Here is a 20822-nt window from a genome sequence, read left to right on the forward strand (position 1 = left end):
TTTCCATTGCCAGTGCTACGATCAGACTGGGGAAGGAACTCAGTTCAGCTGAGCTGAGTTCCTTTCCCCAGCCCATCCTAGCGCTTGGGAGGGGAACTGAGAAAAAAATCAGGCTGAGTTCCCTTCCCCAATCCGATCACAGCGCTGGGGAGCCCTGCGCTGTGGTTGGCTTCCCACAGCTCGGCCATGGTAGGCGGGGAGAGCCAGGGCTGCGCGTCTGGCTGAGCCATATGGGGCTGTGGAGCTGCTGGGAGTGCAGCCCTGGTTCTTCCCCGTCTCCCACCACCTGGATACCTTGAAACATTTCGACTAGCCTCATTTTGTTTCGAGGCTGTTTTGAAGCCCTTCGTTTCTATTTGATTTAGTTGTTTGGAGCTTGAAATGAGTCGAAATAGTGCCGAAACAAAACAGCCGGCAGAATTTTGCACAGCCCTACGAATCAGAGGGGCTTCTGCTTTCTTGATGGGCTGATAAATACCGCTTTACTCCCTATGTAACTGTGCCAGTCAATGCTGTGTAACTCCCTGCTGGCTCCTTTGACGATCAAGAGCAGCGAGGGCTGGGGGACCCTCCCTATTCAGAACATCCTGCCAGGGCCTGGTCCCAGCCCCCCTACCCCTCAGCTCAGCACTGTAAAAGGGAAGGGAGGGCTGCTCTAGCGCCCCCTAGCTTCTAGCCTGAGCCACTGCAGGCATGTGCCTGCATTTCCTCAGTCCAGAGGGGTGCCTAAACGGTTACAAACTGGTTCAGCCTAGCCAGCTTACACTAACCTGCAAAGATTGAATCAATTCAGGCTCAGGCTTTTTGAATGTCTGTCCCTAGCTTTACAGAGCACAAAATCTTATTTTTGCGGCTGTGAAGAGAAAATAACTAGGCCTGTTGAGGACTACATGGCTACAAATTTCTTATCTGAATATTTGTTTTGCTCCAAGAGCTATCCAGCTTTCTGGAGAGTTGCCAGTTTGGTGGCAAGTGAGGTACCTGGAAAACGCAAAGGCAACCTTGAAGAGGAAAAGTAACTTGTTTATTCAACAGTTCAGGTAACCCATAGTCTGATGTTCTGGTCTTACTTCACTACACTTTAACATTCATGTGCAATACAAACATGTTTAACAAGTTTCAAGGTACTGCCTTAACTAGCTGCAGTAGTACATTTCCACATGAGATACCCTAAATATCTATGCATTCAAGAAACAGCTCTTAAGAAGTACAGCCTGCCTGCATAATATATATACTATTAATATTAAAGCCGACTGAAATGCGCTAGACACTAAAAGCCAAGACTAATTTAGTGTAGACATAAATGAATGATATTTAATCATCCTTGCAGAAACAAATTCAATTCTGAATTAATTGCAAGATAATGTTACTCTAAGTTTTATGGAAAATACCTTTTACCTCATTTCACTTCCAAATAGAAAACATTTGCAAATAAATTTCTAAGTAGGTTTAACTCACTACAAAAACAGAACAATTGAAACAAAGTAAGCAGAAAAAACACTGGATCTTCAGATAGCCTATTTAGCACCAGCTGACAATGATGACCATGCACTTTACTGATACATGATGCTTCAGCCAACACAAACAAGGAAAGTAACTGGATTACAGTAGCCCAATAAGGCTGCTCCAGTGTTCTAATTACTATGCTGGTATTAATGGACTAATTTTTAGTTCTTTAGAGAGTTGCCTAATTCTTATACCGTACCTGGTCTTGGTATATGGCCTCATTCCTAAGTACACTACTGTGTAAAAATGAAAAGCAATGCCTAAATTTCTGTAGCACCCCTTAGTTCAGTTATATTTTCTACCTCCTTGCTCATTCCTTTGTTTGGCACTAAATCAAACAGCTTTGTGGTATCTTAACTTCTATATACTTTCGCACACTATATCTAGGGTGCTCCTTGTGAAGACCTTTTTTTTCCCCTTTTACATTATGAACCTTTACTTCTATAGAAATAGAGGTTAATTTATAAAAAAAGATTAATTGAACCTTTTTTTCTGAACAAGTAAAATTTCTGACTATGGCACAGGTGGTACAATTAGTTTGCTCATCAGATAATATCCCAATAACAGAAGCAGTCCAGTTTTCCAGCTGTGGCCTCTACGCCAAGGAGAAAGAGAAACGAAGTTACTTACCAACAAGCTTCAAGCTGTGTTGATCATGCACACAATCCACTGTGGGTACAAGAGAAGCTTAAACACTCAAGCTTTTCTATCCTAGCAGCAGCCTTACTGTGCATGCGTACCTGCATCAAAAGAGCAACAGGATAGTAGGATGACTAATTTTAAAGAACTCAGGTTACTGGCATCTTGCCTCCATCTCTCTCAAGTGCTTGTTCATGTGCCTATGCCAGCATAAGTGGCTCCAAAGCAGTCCCAGGTTCACCTGAAGCACAGCACAGAGCAAAGAGCTGTTTTCCCAGATGCAGCATCCATAATTGGGTAGTATATAATGAAGATATTTAAGACAACCCAGGTAATGGTCTTGCATGTATCTATTGCAGACATCTTTGGAAGGGACAAAGTTACTTGCAGGTCAAGTGAAATCCAACTGCTATCAAGGAGCCCATTCTGGCAACCTCAAAGCACACCTTCATACAGTTGGAGAGCCAATCTTTGGGTGGAAATCACTGGGCCTTTTGAAATAGAGCTGATATTTCCAGAAAGGCTCGGTCCTCTTCAGCACAACACTCTCCTATCAGAGATTTGCAGAGATGGTTTCAACACTCTGGGTAGAAGAATATGGACTGAAACTTCAAGTGTAGGTGATAGGCTAAGACAGCAGCTAAGTGCAAAAAGAGAGACAGGTCACTGTACTTCATCTCTAGTAGGTAATCCAGGGTGGCTAGACTAGAGATCTTGTGGGGAAAATAGATCTTGCACAGAACTGGTCTAAAACCTTTGTCCATTTAGCCAGGTAAGTTCATCTAGCGGAGACAGCCTCATCTGCAGCAGAAAAGGCTAACAAGAGATGAACAGGCCCACTGTGACACAGGAGCCATCTAACATCTAGGCAGGATGTGTACATCCAGGTAGGGTCTAGATAGACTGTCACAAAGCCTTACAAACCATCTGCATAGTATCTCTAAGACAAAGACTTTCCTACCATTATGCAGCTAACACCTTTCTCTCTTGCTTCTTTCAAATCCATTCAGAATATCACTGATAAAACCATTTTGCTAGCCCAGGGTGTCAAACTTGCTTGACCCTCCATGCTAAATCCAGACCACAGGGCTCCTTGTGGCCTAGATCTGGATCCACCTCTGGTAGCAGGACAAGCAGCAGCAATGTTAACTAACCGCTCTGGGTACCTTAGACACTGTGTCAGCTCAGGGAGCCTCAAGGCTTAACAGCTGTTGCTGGCCTTGCCACCAAAACAAGTCTCCAACGGCGCTCCATAGCCTGGAGTGCATTCAGGAGTGCAGGGGTAGGCCCCACTCCTGAATTCCCATCCCTTCCAGAAGTCCCACAGACCAGAAGACACAGTTTGCTGCATCTTTGACAACTCTATCCTAACTCATTGCTTTGACCATGTTTCCTCTTCTGACACTTCCTTCCCCGTGGCACAAAAAATATTTTTGGTCACTATCAAGACCCATCTATTCCCTACCCACCATCTCTCTCATTCAGTATCATAGTTAACACCAGGGGTGGGCAAAATACGGCCTGCGGGCCAAATCTGGCCCACCAGGCCATTCCATTCGGCCTGTAGGGCCCCTAACAAATTTAGAAAATTAATTATTATCTGCCCCTGACTACCTGCCAAAGATAACAAGACACCACCAGCAGTGGGACCCAGAGGGAGCCAGCAGCAGGACCCAACAGTCACAACTTAGTAGAGATTTCTGGCCTGGGACCTGTGACTATTGCCTACCTCCTACTGCCCAAGCGGGAAACTCAGCAAAGAATGTGATGGGGGAGGGGAGGGAGAGAGGGGAGGACTGCAGGCGACTGCCCAGTCCTCAGGGCTGGGCCAGTTCCTGCTGAGTCCTGTGGTCCAGCGATGCAGCTGGGAACCACGTGGTACCAGAGGGGTCAGTGGGCAGGCAGGCGGGGAGAGGCAGTGGTGGCAGGCAGGAAAGTGAGGAAAATGGCAGTGGCAGTGAGCGGGTAGGCATGAGACAGCAACAGCTGGGTGGGAGTCCCGGTCTTGTGCCGGTGCCCTGGGGCCAGAGCCTGCAGGGGCCTAGAGCAGGGTGGGAGGAGCGCAGGGCCCAGGCTGGCAGGGGCTCTATGGACCCAAGCTGGCCTACACTAGCAGAGAGAGGGGGGATCTGGCCTGGCTCCGTAGAGCCCCTGCCAACCCAGGCCCGTGCTCTTGACCCCCGGCCCTGGAGCCACACCAGCGCCAGTCCCGTTCTCCCGCCCAGCTGTTGCTGCGCTCATACCCACCCACTTACCCACTCACTGCTACTTACCCCCTCATCAGCCATCATTTCCCTGCTTTTCTGTCTGCTGCTGCTGCTTCACTGCACTCCCCACCTGCCTGCTGGCCACCACGTGGTTCCCAGCTGCATCACCGTACCACAAGATTTAGCAAGAGCTGGCCTGGCCCCCACGATTCTTGGCTGGCTCTGTGTGGCACCAGCCAACCCATGCCAGCACCTGCTGCGTCCTACCATCTTGGCCATACAACTGGGATGTGGCACCCAAGTGGCAGGCAGGATGAGATGGGGAAGCAGTGGCAGTGGGCAGGAAGATTGGGAAATGGCAGGAGAAGGGCAGCGGTGACAGACGGGTGGGGAAAGAAGTGGCAAGTAGGAGCACGGGGCCCGCACCAGTGTCCTGGGGACAGGAACTGCAGCAGCACAGAACCCAGGCTTGGAGGAGCCCTGGTGGGGGCTGTGCAGGCTATGACAGAGAGAGAGGTCATAGGGTGAGTCCCACATGCAAATCCCACCATACGCATATACCCACATCCCCCCACACTGCCATATACACACATATCCCACAGACCTCAACCACTCTCCCTCTCCAGACACGCCACAACCCCCCCAGCCACCCTCCCCCCACACCTTCCCACAAACCCCACACCCACCCCTACCTATTGCCCCACAGAAAGCTCCCCCATGCACACCCTCCCCAACACCCAAAACCCCTCCACAATATATAAAAGTAAGCCTTCATTTTAAGCTATTATAAAAACCACTTCTATGTACACTACACAAACATGTAAATCAAGACAAAAATATTCTTTTAAATCAAATTAATAAATGTTGTAGATGTCTGCTTTTTAGAATATCTATAATAATAATAGGCTTATTCTGTCTGTCTAGAGCACTCTGATTGGTTGTCTTGACAGCCAGTCACAATGCTTACTGAAACAACCAGAGTACATAAGACAGACAGAATAAGTGAGTTGTTGTTATCAATCCTGAGGCATTTCAAACAGATATGCAGACAAGTCAGAGCTAGAATGAAGCACCAGGGCCCCCACCATGGAGTGGGCAGGTTCCACCAGAGGGGGGGGGAAAGAAAAAAATTAAAAAAAAAAGCAGCAGAGAAGGGCCCAATTCTTGTTTTTTTCTCCTACAGCCTGCCCACTTATCCCATGACCCACAGCTGAGCTGACAATGCACGGGGCCCTGAGCTACAGGGGCCCCAGTGCTTGCCTCCGTGGCAACCGTGTCCCCCAGAACTACCCACTCAGGGTTCCAGCAGGCGAGCGCCGCCCAGGGGGTACTGCCACCATGGAGAGAAGCACTAGGGTCCCCTGCAGTCCAGGGGCTGTGAAGCCCACTGGCAGCTCACTCCCTGGCCTTGGATGACACAGGCAGATGGCGGGGGGGGGAGGGGAAAGAGATCAGGCCCCCCACTGCTCCCCCGCAACAGAGCCTGCCACACAAGCCACCGCCGGGTCATGCAGGCCCAGAGCCGAGGGGGGGCTTGGTGCTTCCTTCTGCAGCAGTGGTGCTCCCTAGGGCTACCTGGGCAGGGTGCTAGCTGCACGGGTGCAGCCCCACTGGATCCAACGGTGCACAGGGCGCTGGAAGCCAGGGGAAGCTTGGGCTTGGCGGGCTTCCAGTGCTCCATGCACTGTCCCCACCACCTTCCCACTGCCTAGGACCACCCAAGAATAGGCTGATTGTCCTGGGAAGGCAGCAGGAGTGGCTGGATGTGTTGACAGCCAGAGAAGGCAGCAGGGACAATGCATGGGGTGCTGGAAGCCCACCAAGCCTGAGCTTTCCTGAGCATATTTCGGCTTCCAGTGCCCCATGCATCATCCCCGCCACCTCCTCCGGATAGGATTGTACACGTGAGGAATAATTTGTCATGTAGCAAACTAAAATACATGGGATGTGTAAAACACATGGGATGGGATGCGCTACGTAAAAAGTCATTAAAATCTAAATACGCCACCAAACATGTACACAGTTACAAAATTTAATTATAATATGGCACCGAACATGTACACTGTTACAAAATCAAATAATTAAAAAGGGCAATTAAACCACTAAAAAGGGGCAAATTCCTCATGTGTACAAGGGCTCTTTTATTCTACGACTATGAACAAGTTACAAGGTCAGATTTTTGACAAAATATGTATTTATATTCCTACGTCTGTGTTTACACATGGACAGCTTCACACAGCCTTTTTGAGGGTGAGAAGTTTTTATTCCATTAAAGTATTCATAGTTTCACAGTTATTAGGGGCTGGAAGGGACCCTATACATTTGGCCAACGGATAACTAAAAATCCTGTATTTACTTCTCCAATAAAAAAAAAAAAAGATGAATCACAAATGTTTTGCAGGTTTCAGCTACTAATTTGGTATTTTTCTGGTTCCAAGATGGCAAACCACCTTGCTGAAAGGAGTACTTCTGGGGGTAAGGGGAGTGACCTCTGGTGGCAAAGATCAGGAGTTAGGAGGTAGGACTTCGGGTCCCAAGACAGTAACCAGGGGGTAGGGCTACCCATGCAGCCCTCAAGAGATAGCCAAAACTCAGTAAGTGGTCCTCCAGCCAAAATAGTTGCCCACCCTTGGTAAACACCCACCTCCAGTCACTTCAATCTGGCAGCCACTAAAGTTGACTCATTACACTTCCAAACGTTTTCATGCTTTCTCCACTCCACTCCCAAAACTTGAAAGGAATTCACATAAACATCTGCAAAGTCCTTTCATTGTTCTTCAAGACCCTTTAAACCACTTTTGTCATGTCCTTAAAAAAAAAAAAAAAAACAAGCCTGTCAAGAGTCTGGCTGCTTGTGTACCAAGAGCTCGATCTACCACACTGACCAACTGCATCTTCTGAGGTGCAGGCCTCTATGCTATGAAACTTGCTCCGAATTGGATCACTCACTTCTTCTTGCACCAATTATCATATCTGCCCAGTCCTCCCTGCCTTCTGCCTCAGGTAAAACGGAGGTTGTCTCATCTTATAATTTTTTTTATCACTTTATTGTAAATTCTTTCTTTGAGATAACTAATATGTATGGTGAACAGCTACAAATGCAGGATGGAGCTCTTGAGCTCTCTAGTAATTCCACTGCCAACCAACATTTGGTTATATAAGATTTTAAGATATACATTTAAGCTTAAATTGGTATCTTCCAATAATACTCAGTGCATATTATGCATATGATAACTCAAATAAAAACAGGATCATATGCATTCTCTCTCTCTCACACACACTTACATACAGGTAAACAGTTCACTAATGTACAGTGATCTATTTTGACACATCTCCCATCAAGGAGAGAATGGTGTGTCTAAGTCTCACATATGCTGAAAGGACAATCTGGGATTCATTATGTATTTCCAATCTGGTCCTTTTATTAGCATCTGAAATGTTCATTTCCTAAACTGTACATGACAGTCATTTAAAACTCCATCTGGCTTTTTTGATTTACACAGGAAACTTCCGTGCTAAAAGATGAATCCATTAACTGCACTGTATTTTTTTCCAAAGGAACGTTAATCACATATTGTCAAGTTTTCAACAAAAAAAAAAAAAAAAATTTTTTTAGGAAGAAGCAGGATTGTAAACACATATTAATACTGGGGAGGTAGGAGAGAAATTCTTACCGTTTGTCCTCACTGAACAAAAGCTTTGTAAAGTATAAAAATGTACAGCTCAAACAACATTAAGTCTGCTTTCTTTGCCACTGAACACCTATTATACCCCATGAGAGACAAAATAAGTGGTGAAACAGGTATCATAAGAACTCTTAACTGTCCTGACCTACAAACTTCTTAAGTCCACTTTATTTCCAAAGTATGGGTCTATTGCAACACTTTTCCTAATATATATATGGAGTTTGAAATAGGAAAAGTGGTCCCAAGCAACTCTTTTTAGATAACTGCATATTGTCTTAAAGAAGGTACAAATAATGTGTTGTGCATGCTGCTGTCTCTTTTTACACACTATAAGCAGCCCCAAATAAATGTCGTTAATTATGAAGTCCTTGATACAAAGACAACATGCATCACTTGAGGTCAAGATTTTCTTCTAGTTTTCAGTTCTATGAGCACATACAGCAATTGCCTGGGTAACAGTAAGTGTGGGGGTTTTCTCCATGTTTCTACAGAGTATTTTCATATATATGCATACCTACAGTTATGCTGAAGTTAACCTTCCTTGCCACACTTCAGACACTTCTCCACATGAAAAGTAAGAAAGGATATTAGAATTGATGTGAAAGGAATCACAAAGAGTTATGAGAAATTGTTTCTACATAGCTAAGTGTGCCTATTTTTCTTTTCAGACAAGGGCTACTGCTCACCTCCCAGTAGAGCACTTGCTCTCTCTCCAAAGTTGCCCTCTCCTCCCCTCCTTCGTATGTGGTTCCTTGCTGCTTCTGTACCAGAGCCATGCAGTTTGTAAATCCCATCAGGTGCAAAGAAACCTTACAACTAGAGGTACTGTTCTGCACTGCACACCCCTACCAGAACGAAAGGCACCATCCTCACCAAAGAAACAGAGAGAAGCTGAACATTTCAATCATGCTGGTCACAGGACCGACAAACTAAATGCAAGCATCCAAAAAATTCATATGCAATTTACTAAGAACCATCCAGAAACACCGCAGCCGAGACATAATCTTACCGTAAAATTTCAAAAACATAGATTTAACGACCAAGAAAGCAGAAGGAAGGGATTTTAAAGGCTTACAATTGAAGACTGCTTTAACTATGAAAAGAAAGTGTCTCCACCATGCATGACTGACTACTAACCACAGAACAAGGTTACACACATTTATTTGATGGCAAAACCCTTTATACAAGCCATAGAAAAGGAAGGGCAAAAGTAACTATATATAAAAGCCTTGATCCAGCAGTCTTGGCTTTCCTGTAATTTCTCTTGAAATCAGTAGAGCCTCATCTACACCAGAATGACATCAAGTGTAATCAGAGCAAGAGTGTTAGCTTGAGTGTAACAGGCCTGCAACAAACCATGTTCAAAACAAATCTTGTTTTACTTACAATTATCAATATGTTCACACACAGCAGCATATGAATTGGTCCAGGTACACTGTCCATTGCTGAACAGTAGTGGGAGGTCTAATTATGTTCTACTCTCAGCTACCCAGCCAGCCTTTTTTAAATCTACATCAATAGTGTGATGTTACTAACAACCTTCAGAACCACTTGCAGATTTACATGGAGAGGTTTGACACAGCAGGGAGCCAATAACCATTTAGCACTTAAATTCTCCAGTGTTGGTGAGGCTGAGTTTTTACATCTGAGAGCTGCAGCATGAGATGTAAAGTATATACTGTACATCAAACAGGAGGCCCATGGAGCTTTTTCCCTTGACCCACAAGGCTCCCAGAAGCACCAGAAATTCACAGGTGGGGCCTGCCACTAAATTCCCAGCCATGGAGTTCCATTTAGGAGCAAGCGACAGCTGCCATGTGCCACTGCTTGCCAAATTACTTGTCCCACTGCCACCAGTGAGTCTGGATCCGGCCTGGGGGCAGAGGTCAGTTCAACACCCCAGCTTTACTTCATACAATACAGGACATGGCTTCAAACTATTAGATATGGATGGCAGAAAGTGGCTCAGAAAAAGAAAACCCAAAACAACAACCTACTGATGTCACTCCCACATATGTATATGTATGTGGGTTGCAGTGGCTTTCCCCATGCCAAAATAGATTAAGGCTCTTGAATCCCCAACGAGAACAGCTGTTAAGGAAGATTGGCAAACCATACAATTTGTTCTATTTCACTAGGAACATGAAGAGCACGGTCCTAAAATAAAAGTTCTAGAGTAAGATCACAAGGACAACTGGGCCTCTGTTTGCAAGTGCTGCAGTAAATGTCTAAGGAATAACTAAAAAACAACAGGTATACATTCAGAAAAACACAGTGGTGCCTCATACTTCTGGAGAAAATAGTTCAAGTTCAACTAACGCATGTTAAAATGACCTCAGTAGCTTTGCAGATATTATAATCGGCCCTAGAGCAGCTGCTGAGTAAGCGATGCTTGCACAAGTTAAAGATACCTGGGGTACCTGTGAAACTAAGTATTTTGTTTTTCCAGGGCACCTGCATATTAGGGGTTAAAAGTTAGTGAAACTTGTTTTGCAAGGGCAGTAGCTCTCTTCTGACTAATTTCACTGCACACTGTTGAACCTGTCCATCCTTTACCCTCCACATACCTATCCATTTTCTTGACAGGTAGTCTAAATATTAAAACTGATTTTGCCAGTTTAATCTAAACTTGAATGGCAGAATGCTGCGTTGTACTTTAAATTACTCAAGAAAGCTTTTGCCCCATAAAGTGTTTTTTCTTTTGATAGTCACTAGGGGCTAGAAGGGACCTTACAGATCATTCAGTCCAGCCCCCTTTTCTTTCCTTTTTTTTGGCCTGCACTCTTCTACAAATAAGCCTAAAATAGAAGGGAAAGAACACTTACCAAGAGATACCCAAAACTCAAATGAATAAAGCAAAGCTTGGGATAGGGGTGGTAGGCATTAAAATTTGCTTTAAACCATTACTGAATCTTCTGCTTTACAGCAAGTTTAAACCATTTGATCAAACAAAAACAAAAAACCCGACAATAAAAGGCACCAACCATATAAAGAAGTCAGCTAGGAAGCAAAACATCATTCCTTGAAGCTGAAATATTATCAAATTTACTCTTCATTACCAGGACAGGGAACTTGCTGTAACCAGCCTTCTAATTAAACTTTTCTACTAGAGACTGAAGTGGCATTCAGTCAAGGCAATTACTTCGCCCTGGCAAGTCCGACTCCGTGGTGTGGTGATAAATTACAAGCCAAGTGCAAAGATACTTTCTTGAGTGCATCAAATACGTCAGAGTCTCCGTCTTCCGATTCCTTCCCAAAAGAAAGGACATGACATTTCTGACACATGCCTATTTTGGTAGATGCCGTCAGAGGTGTGTCATGTATTCATATATATATATATTTTTTTTAGACTGAAATCAACTAAGCCCCCTCCCCTACACATGGTGAGAGGAGATGAGCTTTATCCCACACCGTGATAGGAAGAAAGTCACTTCTCGTGTCACTGTCCCCTAGTGAAGTCGCGGCTCCCGACAACCCGCAAGGTGCCCATGTCCCGCGCTCCTGGGCCAAGAGCGTCACCCGCTGCTGGGCCGTGCCACGGGGCGACACAACGAACTGGGACCTCCTGGGAGCGCTGCCACTCCCTGAGCCCGCACAGAAACGCTGCGCTCCTGCAAACCCGCCTCAGCCGCGCCATGCCACCAAACCGCTGCCTCTGCCTCTGCCCTGCTGGGGGTGGACAAGACGAGCCCCCCAACCCATGCCTACCACCCTCAGGCTGCTGGGAGGGGGAAACTGAGGCAGCAAGCGCAGTGCCCAAGGGGGTGACAGAAGCTAAGAGTCCCGCATCCACTCCATCAGGGGCTCCCCCAGGGGCCAGGCCAGCAGGGGCCAACGTCTGCAAGAGGGGGCACACACAGGACCTCCAAATGAGAGCACTGGGGGGAAGGGACTTCTCCCACCCAGACCAAGGGCACGGTCTCCCACCACTGGGGGGGAGGGGCAGCCCCCCCCAACGAGGCTCCCACTACTGGGGGGGAGGGGCAGTCCCCCTCCAACGAGGCTCCCACCACTGGGGGGGAGGGGCAGCCCCCCCAACGAGGCTCCCACCACCGGGGGGGAGGGGCAGCCCCCCCACAACGAGGCTCCTCCCCCCGCCCTCTCCCCAGGGCCCGGTGCCCCGTGCGGCCCCCCCGTACCTGCGCGCTGCCGGCGCCGGGCCCCGGTGTCCCTGCGCGGGCCGCGTCCCCTGTTCGCCTTGAGTTTGACCTTTTCCGTGTCTTGGCTCCCCGTCCCCGACACACGTTGACGTCACTGCCATGACAACCGGCCCCGCCCCCTCCAACTCTCGCGCTCGCACGCGCGGCGCGGGGGAGGGGGGAACCCGGCCGGGAGCAGCCAATCAGCGAGCGGAACGGCGCGGCGCCGCGAGCGGGGGGGGAGGGGGGGCGGTGACGAGCGGTGGCCCCGCCCCTTCCCCCCGCGCGGGCGGTGCAGACGGGCCGGGGGCGGGGCCGGGGGCGTGCACGTGGCCGCCGGCCCTTCCGGTGCTGTTGCGCTTCCTGGGACAGGCGGCGGTCATGCGAGATCTCCGCCCGTGCAGGGGAGGGTCGGGATTTCCAGAGGAGACGGGCTCTCGCCGGGCCGCGCGGTTCGGGGCGCTCGCTGAGCTGCTCTTTGGAAATGAGGAAAAAAAGATTACAGCGGGTTTTATCACCCTCGGGTCGGTCGGCTGTAAGAGCAGGATGCGCTGGCGTGTGTCCGAGCAGCGTGCCCGTGCCTGCGAGTCCGGGAACAAACCGCCGGTGCAGGCCCGGGGCAGCATCGGTCATCCCTGGGGCTGCGAAGCCCGGTCCCGCGCGCGACAACCTGCCCCCATCGGGCTCCTCGGTCACCTGAGGACCCGTCCAGCCTGCCCGGCCCCATCCCCGACTCCGAGGGACTGCCGGCACCGCGAGAAATTGGACGGGGGGGAGGGGGGAAAGGTATCGCATTTGGATCTCAATAATAACTGGCGATCCTCTCTGACTAGACTCAGGACCGAGCCGGGTGCCCACAGCTCTTCCGCCTGGACGTCCACTTTCCATCCCAGGGGCTAAAAGATGCTGCCGGGTGTGTCTAGGAGTTGTGGAAGATCCCGTGCGCTGGGCGTTATTACAGAGTAACATAAGGTGAACCCGTTTATTACCGTACTTTGCAGAGACTGATACGTGTCTCAAACGTGCAGAAATGAATCTGGCTTTTACAGGGGACGGACCCAAATGTGCTAAACCGTCTCACAATTTCCGCTTACACGGCTGAGGCGATTAGCGTTAAATAGCCTTTATTACTGATTAACATTAGACTTGATTTTATTGTCTCAGTTGTGGATCGTGTTTTGATTTACTGCTACATTTATATTAATAATGTTTTTATGTTGGTGGGGTCTATCTTAGTATAATACTTGTAGTTTGGTTACTTTGTTCAAACTTATTAATATTATGGGTGTATGTGTGTTATGTCGTCTTCAGGAGCATGGGATTTGGCCAGAATCCTTAATAACTAGAATTGATTCAGCATGTAATGAATGCCCTATTGGGTATCTCCCGGGTGATGCTCAGCCTCTCCTGGAGATTTATATCTAATTCCCGAGACTCCAGGACAATCCTGGAGGGTTGGCAACACCGCTGAGAGCAGGTGCTCGAAGGGAGAGTGAACGGGGTTTTTTCCTGATCCTTTTCTCTTGCTTGCAGCCTTCTGCATCTAAGGTCCAGGACGTTCGGATTCAGAGGCCGTGCCCCTCGCTCCTGTGCTCGACAGCAACCAATGCCCCTCTCCTCCGAGCACACGTCCAATTTCCATCTGAATCCGGCTACGCTGGCGGGTCCACCGTATCTGGTGGCAACAAGCTCCACCTGTTAGTGACCAAGGACTTCCTTGCATTCATTTTAAACTTCCTGCCTGCTCGTTTTGTGTTGCGACCCCTAGTTCTTGTCTTGCGAGAGCGGGGAGATAATTACTTCACCCTGGCAAGTCCAACTCCACTGCGTTGTGATAATTTATACGCCAAGTGCAGTGATACTTTCTGGATTCCTCATGACCTTCTCATCACCATTTAGCATTTTGTGAACCCTTATCGTGCCCACCTCGAGCTGTATTAAAATCCGTCCTCTGTTGGTATCTGAGTTAGCCCAGCCACGAGCTCTGGAACAAGCGAGGCATGAGCATTGAGCTGAACTGCTGCGGGCCAGTTACTAGTAGGGGCTGGGAGGTGGAAGGAGCAACAGCGGCTCCTCCCCGCACTGTTAGGTAGCGTGTCCTTTCTCCCTGCACAGAGGACAGTAGCCAGGGAGCAGACTTTCAAGAACATAAGAATTGGGATGGACTGGGCCAGACCATCTTGCCCAGACCATCGTGTCACGCTGCAGCCTGTGCAGACTCAACCATGTCTGGCCACAGCAAACGGGCAAGGCGCTGGGGAAATGAGGTGCCAGGTGCCCCCACAAAGTTCTCCGTGACAACATCCAGGGCATCACTAACCCAGCCATCTGCCGCCTGGCTCACTGGCAGCATGAAGCACATCTCCAGCCTCATCTATAAGGAGACCCACGAGGTGCTGAAGGTTTTCTGGAGAACGTGATCCATGACACCGTCACCTACACCGAGCACGCCAAGCGCAAGACTGTGACCCGCGTGGATGTGGTCTGTGCGTTGAAGTGCCAGGGTCGCACCTTGATTCGGTAGCTAAACTTTCAGTATCAAAACCCTTTGTATCACACGGTGGCAGAGTAGATGCTGAAAGGGAGAGTGACCTGGGTCTCACCAGTGCTTTCCCCCCCACTGTTCCTCTCTCCCTTGCAACTCCCAACATTTAAGGTCTAGGAAGTTCTGGTTCAGAGGCGGTGTCCCTCATTCCCTAACTTTATGCTGGGAGTTAGTCCACTACGTCTCATATGCACTACTTCCACAGTCCGGCCAGCTCCTGAAGTCTCGCTGTTCTTTCCTTTAGCTACCAGTGCTCTCCCCCAACCCCTCATTACTTCAAAACTCTCTGGCAGTTCCACTCCCTGTCATATATGGTGTCATACAAGTCTTGATAACTACATTCACCGTGTGTGGGTGTGTGTGTAGTCATGTGTGCACCACATACATCTTTATGTTTACTATTTAACATTTACTCTGCCTTGTGCTCTAAGCACCCTACAGACTGTACGTGTGCTTTGCAGATTCCGTATGTAGCATTCTAGGCAGAAGGGTTCACCTGGCGTGTATCGTGTATCATGCAACCTGCATTAATTCTTACACTGTAAATCCAACATACGTTCACAAACTACCTGCACCATACATGCTCCATACGCAGTATTATACATTGCATTTCATTCATTAAATCATAGGGTAGTAGGGCTGGAAGCATAGGCAGTGGAAGGCTAGAGCTAACGGGGCTTACCCCCCTAAACTGAGCTGGCAACAGCGGCTCCAGTGCCACCGCTGCAGCATTGCTGCACCCAGTGCCCCCACTATGCACTCCGCCACTTCTGTGTGCACAGCGCCAGTGTGTGCCCGCTCCAAAACCCCTACGGGAGGGAAGGGTGGGGTCTGGTGGGCTCCCTCTGCACTGCCCACCCCTCCAAATGATATTTTCTAGTGCCGCTTATGGTTGGAAGGAACCTCCAGAGTCCAAGCCCATGTCTGAGGCAGGATCATCCGTATCAAAACCATCCTATAAAATCCATCATCTAAATTCTACATAAGACTACCATCAACCCTGACACAACACAGACAGACGTAACACGTTAACTTGCCACAGGTGAAGCAGGGAAACCACGGCAGCCAACACTGCTTCTATGAAACACTGGTAATATACATTCAAGGTCATGCCCCCTGTTACAGAGGAAAGCAAAAACCCGCATAGTCCATACCAATCTGACCATGGGGTAAAATTCCTTCCTGGCCCCAGATATAGGGATTGGTCTGTCCCTGAGCAGAGGGGGAAAGCCCTCTAGCCAGGAGCCTCTGGCTTTGTGTGTACCATAAATCATACATGCCCCATACATCTTGAATATCCAGTCAGCCACATATCTGTTATACATCACGGCTCCAAAGAGGAGCTTAAAGTGAAAGAACTTTTAGAGAATTTTTAGTAAGATTTTAAACATCTCATTGAGACGTGTGTGACAAGCACTCTATCTAAATATACTGAAAAAATAGGTGCAGTTTCTTGTCCTTTAAACTGGATGCCTGGAAGGGTTGCATGCACCATACTTTCTCTTCCCCAGACCAAATAACACTAATTCTTCCTTCTCGGCCTCTTGTGGGCTCAGATCAAGCGTAGTCGATGCTTGCCTGGCAAAGGAAACACTGTGACCATGGAGGCGGTCTTCCTAGCTGCACCGGGGAAGGCGGCTGTCCTGGCACGGGGATAGTACCTGCCAAGACAATGTATAGTGAACTTCACACTTAGGTGCTGGAGTGGGAAGGACTTGGCTGTAAGCCCACTTTATAGAAATGGGAGACTCCTCCCTGGCTTGCCCCGGAGCCTTATGGCTGAGGGCGAGGAAAACTCAGGGGTATCCGAACCCCAAGCCTCCGGGCTTGGCCCTGCAAGTAGGATGCCTGCCAAAGGTTTTGGAAACATCTGAAGCCCCAAATGGGGGTGGAGGATGTTTGCTGGTAGTAGGGCCACTTATCGTTCTGGACTCTTGGATTTGGAATTCATTTTGGCTAATTTGGCCTGGGATATATAAAATTAAAAATAAAAAATGTCTTGCCGCCCAGGCCTGTAATAATTTTTGTTGCCTTACATTGGGCTTTTTCCAAACGCTCCACATCTTTCTTGAAGTGGGAGGCCTAAAACTAGACACGGTACTTCAGATGAGGCCTCACCAGTGCTAAACAGAGAAGAAGAATTACTTCCCTTGACTTGCAAGTGACGCTCCTGTTAGTACAACCCAGGATGTTGTTGACTTTTTTGCGAACAAGAGCACACATGTTGGCTCATTTTCAGCTTCATAGATTCAACCCTGCAAATGTCATATTGATTCTAATAATGCAGGATGGGGACTACAAGCTGGAAGTCTTTTGGGAAGAGGCTTATTTTTACATTCGCTTTTCACACACACATATATATGGCTAATATCCGAATAAGATACAGTCCCTGCCATGAAGAGTTTGTAGCCTTAAACATTAAAGAACAGTGATATGGGTGAAGAAGCTAAGGAGAAGTCAGTATTGATGAATGGTCTAGCAACTGTAAGACACTTGAAAGGCAAGACGCATCAATTCAAATATAATCTTGGGGAAGTATGAAAAAAAAAAACCCCACAGCAAAACCCTTGCAGTTCTTCCCTCTTCTTCAGACAATAGTGGGCTTTTGCACCTGATTTCCATAAGAATGGAAATCTCTGGCATTAAAATGCTGCTTAGAACGTGTGTCCCTCTGCAAACGTTCTTCTCAGTGAAAGGAGAGAGGAAGAATAAACAGTGGTTTCCAAAAGGGCTTGGACTGTCAAAGAGGCTCGTGGAAAGCCAATTGTTTCTGGAGGGAAAAAAAAATAAGAAAACAGGGGCTTAGAGTGAGCCCAGACATAGTGATACTCCAATCAGAATCAAGTAGGAGGGGAATCTAGAAATATTTTGATTCATTCTACTTATAATGAACCTTGACTTAAAGTAAAGCTGTTGTGCGAGGGAAGGATCACTCCAGTAGTAACTAAGCACTACAATGAAGCCTTCATGACAAATGCTCTAGGAGCCAAAGTCTTCCCTCAGATTTCAACTCCCAGTGATTGCTTCTTGGATAAAATTTGGTACATTAAGAGCACTGGATATTACATAAAAAGCACTCTGCAAAAATCTGTGTGTGTATTGCTGTATCTTAACGGGTTTAACAAAGGAGGGTAAATGTGTTTGTTCATTTCAATTTACCAGTATACGTTACCTTTACCAACGCAGGCTCAGGACAGTTAACAATAAGAAATCAGAATTGCTTAAACAAAATGAAACAACTTAGAAGCAGCAAAATTATCATTTTACTTTGCACATACAAATTCATCTGTACAGAGCCCAGAGAATGGACACATGACATAACTAATACACATTTTAGTAACCCTGAATACAGGCATACCTCGGAGATATTGCAGGTTCGGTTCCAGACCACCGCAATAAAGCAAATGTCGCAATAAAGCGAGTCAATGAATTTTTTGGTTTCCCAGTGCATATAAAAGTTATGTTTACACTATACTGTAGTCTATTAAGTGTGCAATAGCATTATGTCTAAAAAAAACAATGTACATACCTTAATTAAAAAATACTTTATTGCTAAAAAATGCGAAGTGAGCAAATGCTGTTGGAAAAATGGCACCAATAGACTTGCTCGACGCAAGGTTGCCACAAACCTTCAATTTATAAAAAATGCAATATCTGCGAAGCGCAATAAAGTGAAGCACAATAAAACGAGGTATGCCTGTATATCTTGTTGTATGGGCTTTTAATTCTGGACAGACTGCATATGTGACAATTACAAATCTGGCTGGAAGACCGTATTATGGATGGGAAATTGAGGCACAGAGGGCTTTTGAAGCACATTTTATTATTTTTTTAAAGGGTTCTGGTTCACTTTTGGAAAAGTAAGGCTGCACTCAGTGTGTTGGAAATGAAGCAAATACTGTGCACAGTTACACTGTACCAAATAATTCATACATATAGGTAAGTGCTATTAAAACAAAGTTATAGCCTGCTGTGCTTAAAGTATCTCTAGCTGAGCTTTTAGAAAATCTGAAAGAAAAAGCACTTAATGTTTGATTTTAACCGTGTGTGTGTGTGTTTTAGGTACTTTTCAACTGAACACAGCAAAGCCATTTGTTCCCAAATGCCATCAATCCATATATATTTATGTAACTATATAATTTGACCTGTCTGCTTTTTATGTTTCCAAGGGCTTATTATAGGAAACTTTCAAATTAAATGGGCTGAAACATTTGATGGCCTCCTACCTGTGTTTCAAAGCCTATGCTGAGCCCACACTCAGCTGTAGAAATGGTCACATTTTGCTCCACGCCAGGATAAGGTCTGGTGAAAGCAGGGGGACTAGAAGTCAGGTCTGAAGAGTTCTATTCCTGGATTTTCAACCCCTTTGCTATGTAACCCTAGGGAATTTCTTTCATTCCCAAGTGCCTCATTTTTCCACCCGTAAACTGGGGACGGTGCTTCCTACCGTCAAGGGGTGTTATGAAGGTTAATTCACATTTAGGAAGGGATGTGTAATATGAAATGAAAGGGACACTAGTAAGTCTATAACAGTTCAAACAAATGTATGAATACCAATTCAGTGAGACTATTTCCCAAATGAAGTTCAGTAAATGGACTGTCTTAAAAGAGTGTTTAAAAAATCTTCAAATACTCTTACACAATCTAAAATAATGATATATAATTACAAGGCAGCCATAGGCTGGTAGCGTGATCATATTTTATACAGAAATCCTTTCACCCACGGATGTTCAAACCCTGGCCTGCAGGCTACATCTTGCCCATGAGCTGTGTCCTCGGGCCTGCAGGACTCCCAATGGCTCTAAAATTTGGTGGTCGGGGAGCGGTAGCAGTGTTAATTGCTCTTCCACTGCTGCCAAATTTCGGTACCCATGGGGAGCCCCACAGACTGAATAACGTGGCGCTTCATTCTAGATTGGGTATGCAAGGCTGGGGCAGCATAAGGCACATCCAGGCATGCGGGGCTGGGCCTAGGTCAGGGTTGGGCAAAATGCGGCCCACGGGCCAGATGCAGCCTGCCAAGCCATTCCATCCGGCCCGCGGGACCCATAAAAATTTAGAAAATTAATATTTATCTGCCCCCGGCTGCCTTTCATGCGGCCCTTGATGGCTTGCCAAAACTCAGTAAGCGGCCCTCCGCCCGAAATAATTGCCCACCCCTGGCCTAAGTGGTGCACGGCCCAACCTGGGTGCATTAGGCTAAGCCAAGGTGAAGTGGGACTTGATCCGGGTGCAAGGGGGCAGGCTAAAGTGGCATGCGGCCCGATCTAGGCACATGGGTCCTAGCTGAGGCACACGAAATCTGGTCTGTGTACCAGCTCCATGCCACTCATCCTGGCTATGGGGCCAAAAGGTTAAACACCACTGCTTTCATTAAACAATGACATTCAAACAGGATCATAAGGGTCATAGTCTTCTTTGAGTTTCACTTGCACAGCTGTTATTTACAGTAGAAAAGCAATAGTGTAGAAAAGTACCGTTGTACGAGCTGTGGTATGATCATCTCCATCTTCAGTAGATTAGAGCAGTGATTCTCAATCAGGCTTATGTGGTGTCCTGACACACTGAGATCCTTTCACGGGTGCCACAGGATGCCATGCATTGTTAGCTCTATTAGGTCTGCAAGCATGATTCATAAGGTGTACCCAGAGATTTCAAATAGGAATCCAGGGTGTTAGAAACAATTTGATCTGATGTGGTCTTTGAGTTCTTTGCAACAGGGAAATTACTTTAAATTATTTTTCCATGAGCAAAAAATGAGTGAAAACTAAAAGCTGGCACTTTCTGAAGGGTGCATTAAGTCTAATGAGGGGTGCCTCAAGCCTAACTGAGAGGTGCCTTGAGTCTAAAAAGTCTAAGAACTACTGGATTACAGATTGGATACAATCACAAAGAGGTGAAATGTCTGGACCTATGTCCCTCAACAGGATAGTAGCTGGTCTCCCATATCCCACTATGGGGCCATCCCCTGAACCACTCTTCCTCTTTGATAGTTGGTAGGGTAAGGTCAGAAGGAACCTGAGCAGATCATCAAATCCGACCCCCTGCCATGGGCAGGAAAGAGTGCTAGGGTCAAATGACCCCGGCGAGGTGTCTATCT

The 20822-nt window shown here is 47.1% G+C and overlaps 1 protein-coding gene across 1 annotated transcript in view; it reads right to left on the minus strand.

Annotated features, from left to right (window-relative positions):
- ZFAT (zinc finger and AT-hook domain containing) overlaps positions 1–12278 on the minus strand; it is a 272893-nt gene extending 260615 nt beyond the window's left edge. The window contains exon 1 of the mRNA XM_090040693.1: positions 12178–12278. The gene's annotated coding sequence lies outside the window, so the exon portion shown is untranslated. The remainder of the gene's footprint in view (positions 1–12177) is intronic.
- Positions 12279–20822: the final 8544 nt, after the last annotated feature.

Source organism: Crocodylus siamensis, chromosome 3 (genome assembly GCF_052110815.1).
Source record: "Crocodylus siamensis isolate JL-2025a chromosome 3, ASM5211081v1, whole genome shotgun sequence".
Classification (NCBI taxonomy): domain Eukaryota; kingdom Metazoa; phylum Chordata; order Crocodylia; family Crocodylidae; genus Crocodylus; species Crocodylus siamensis.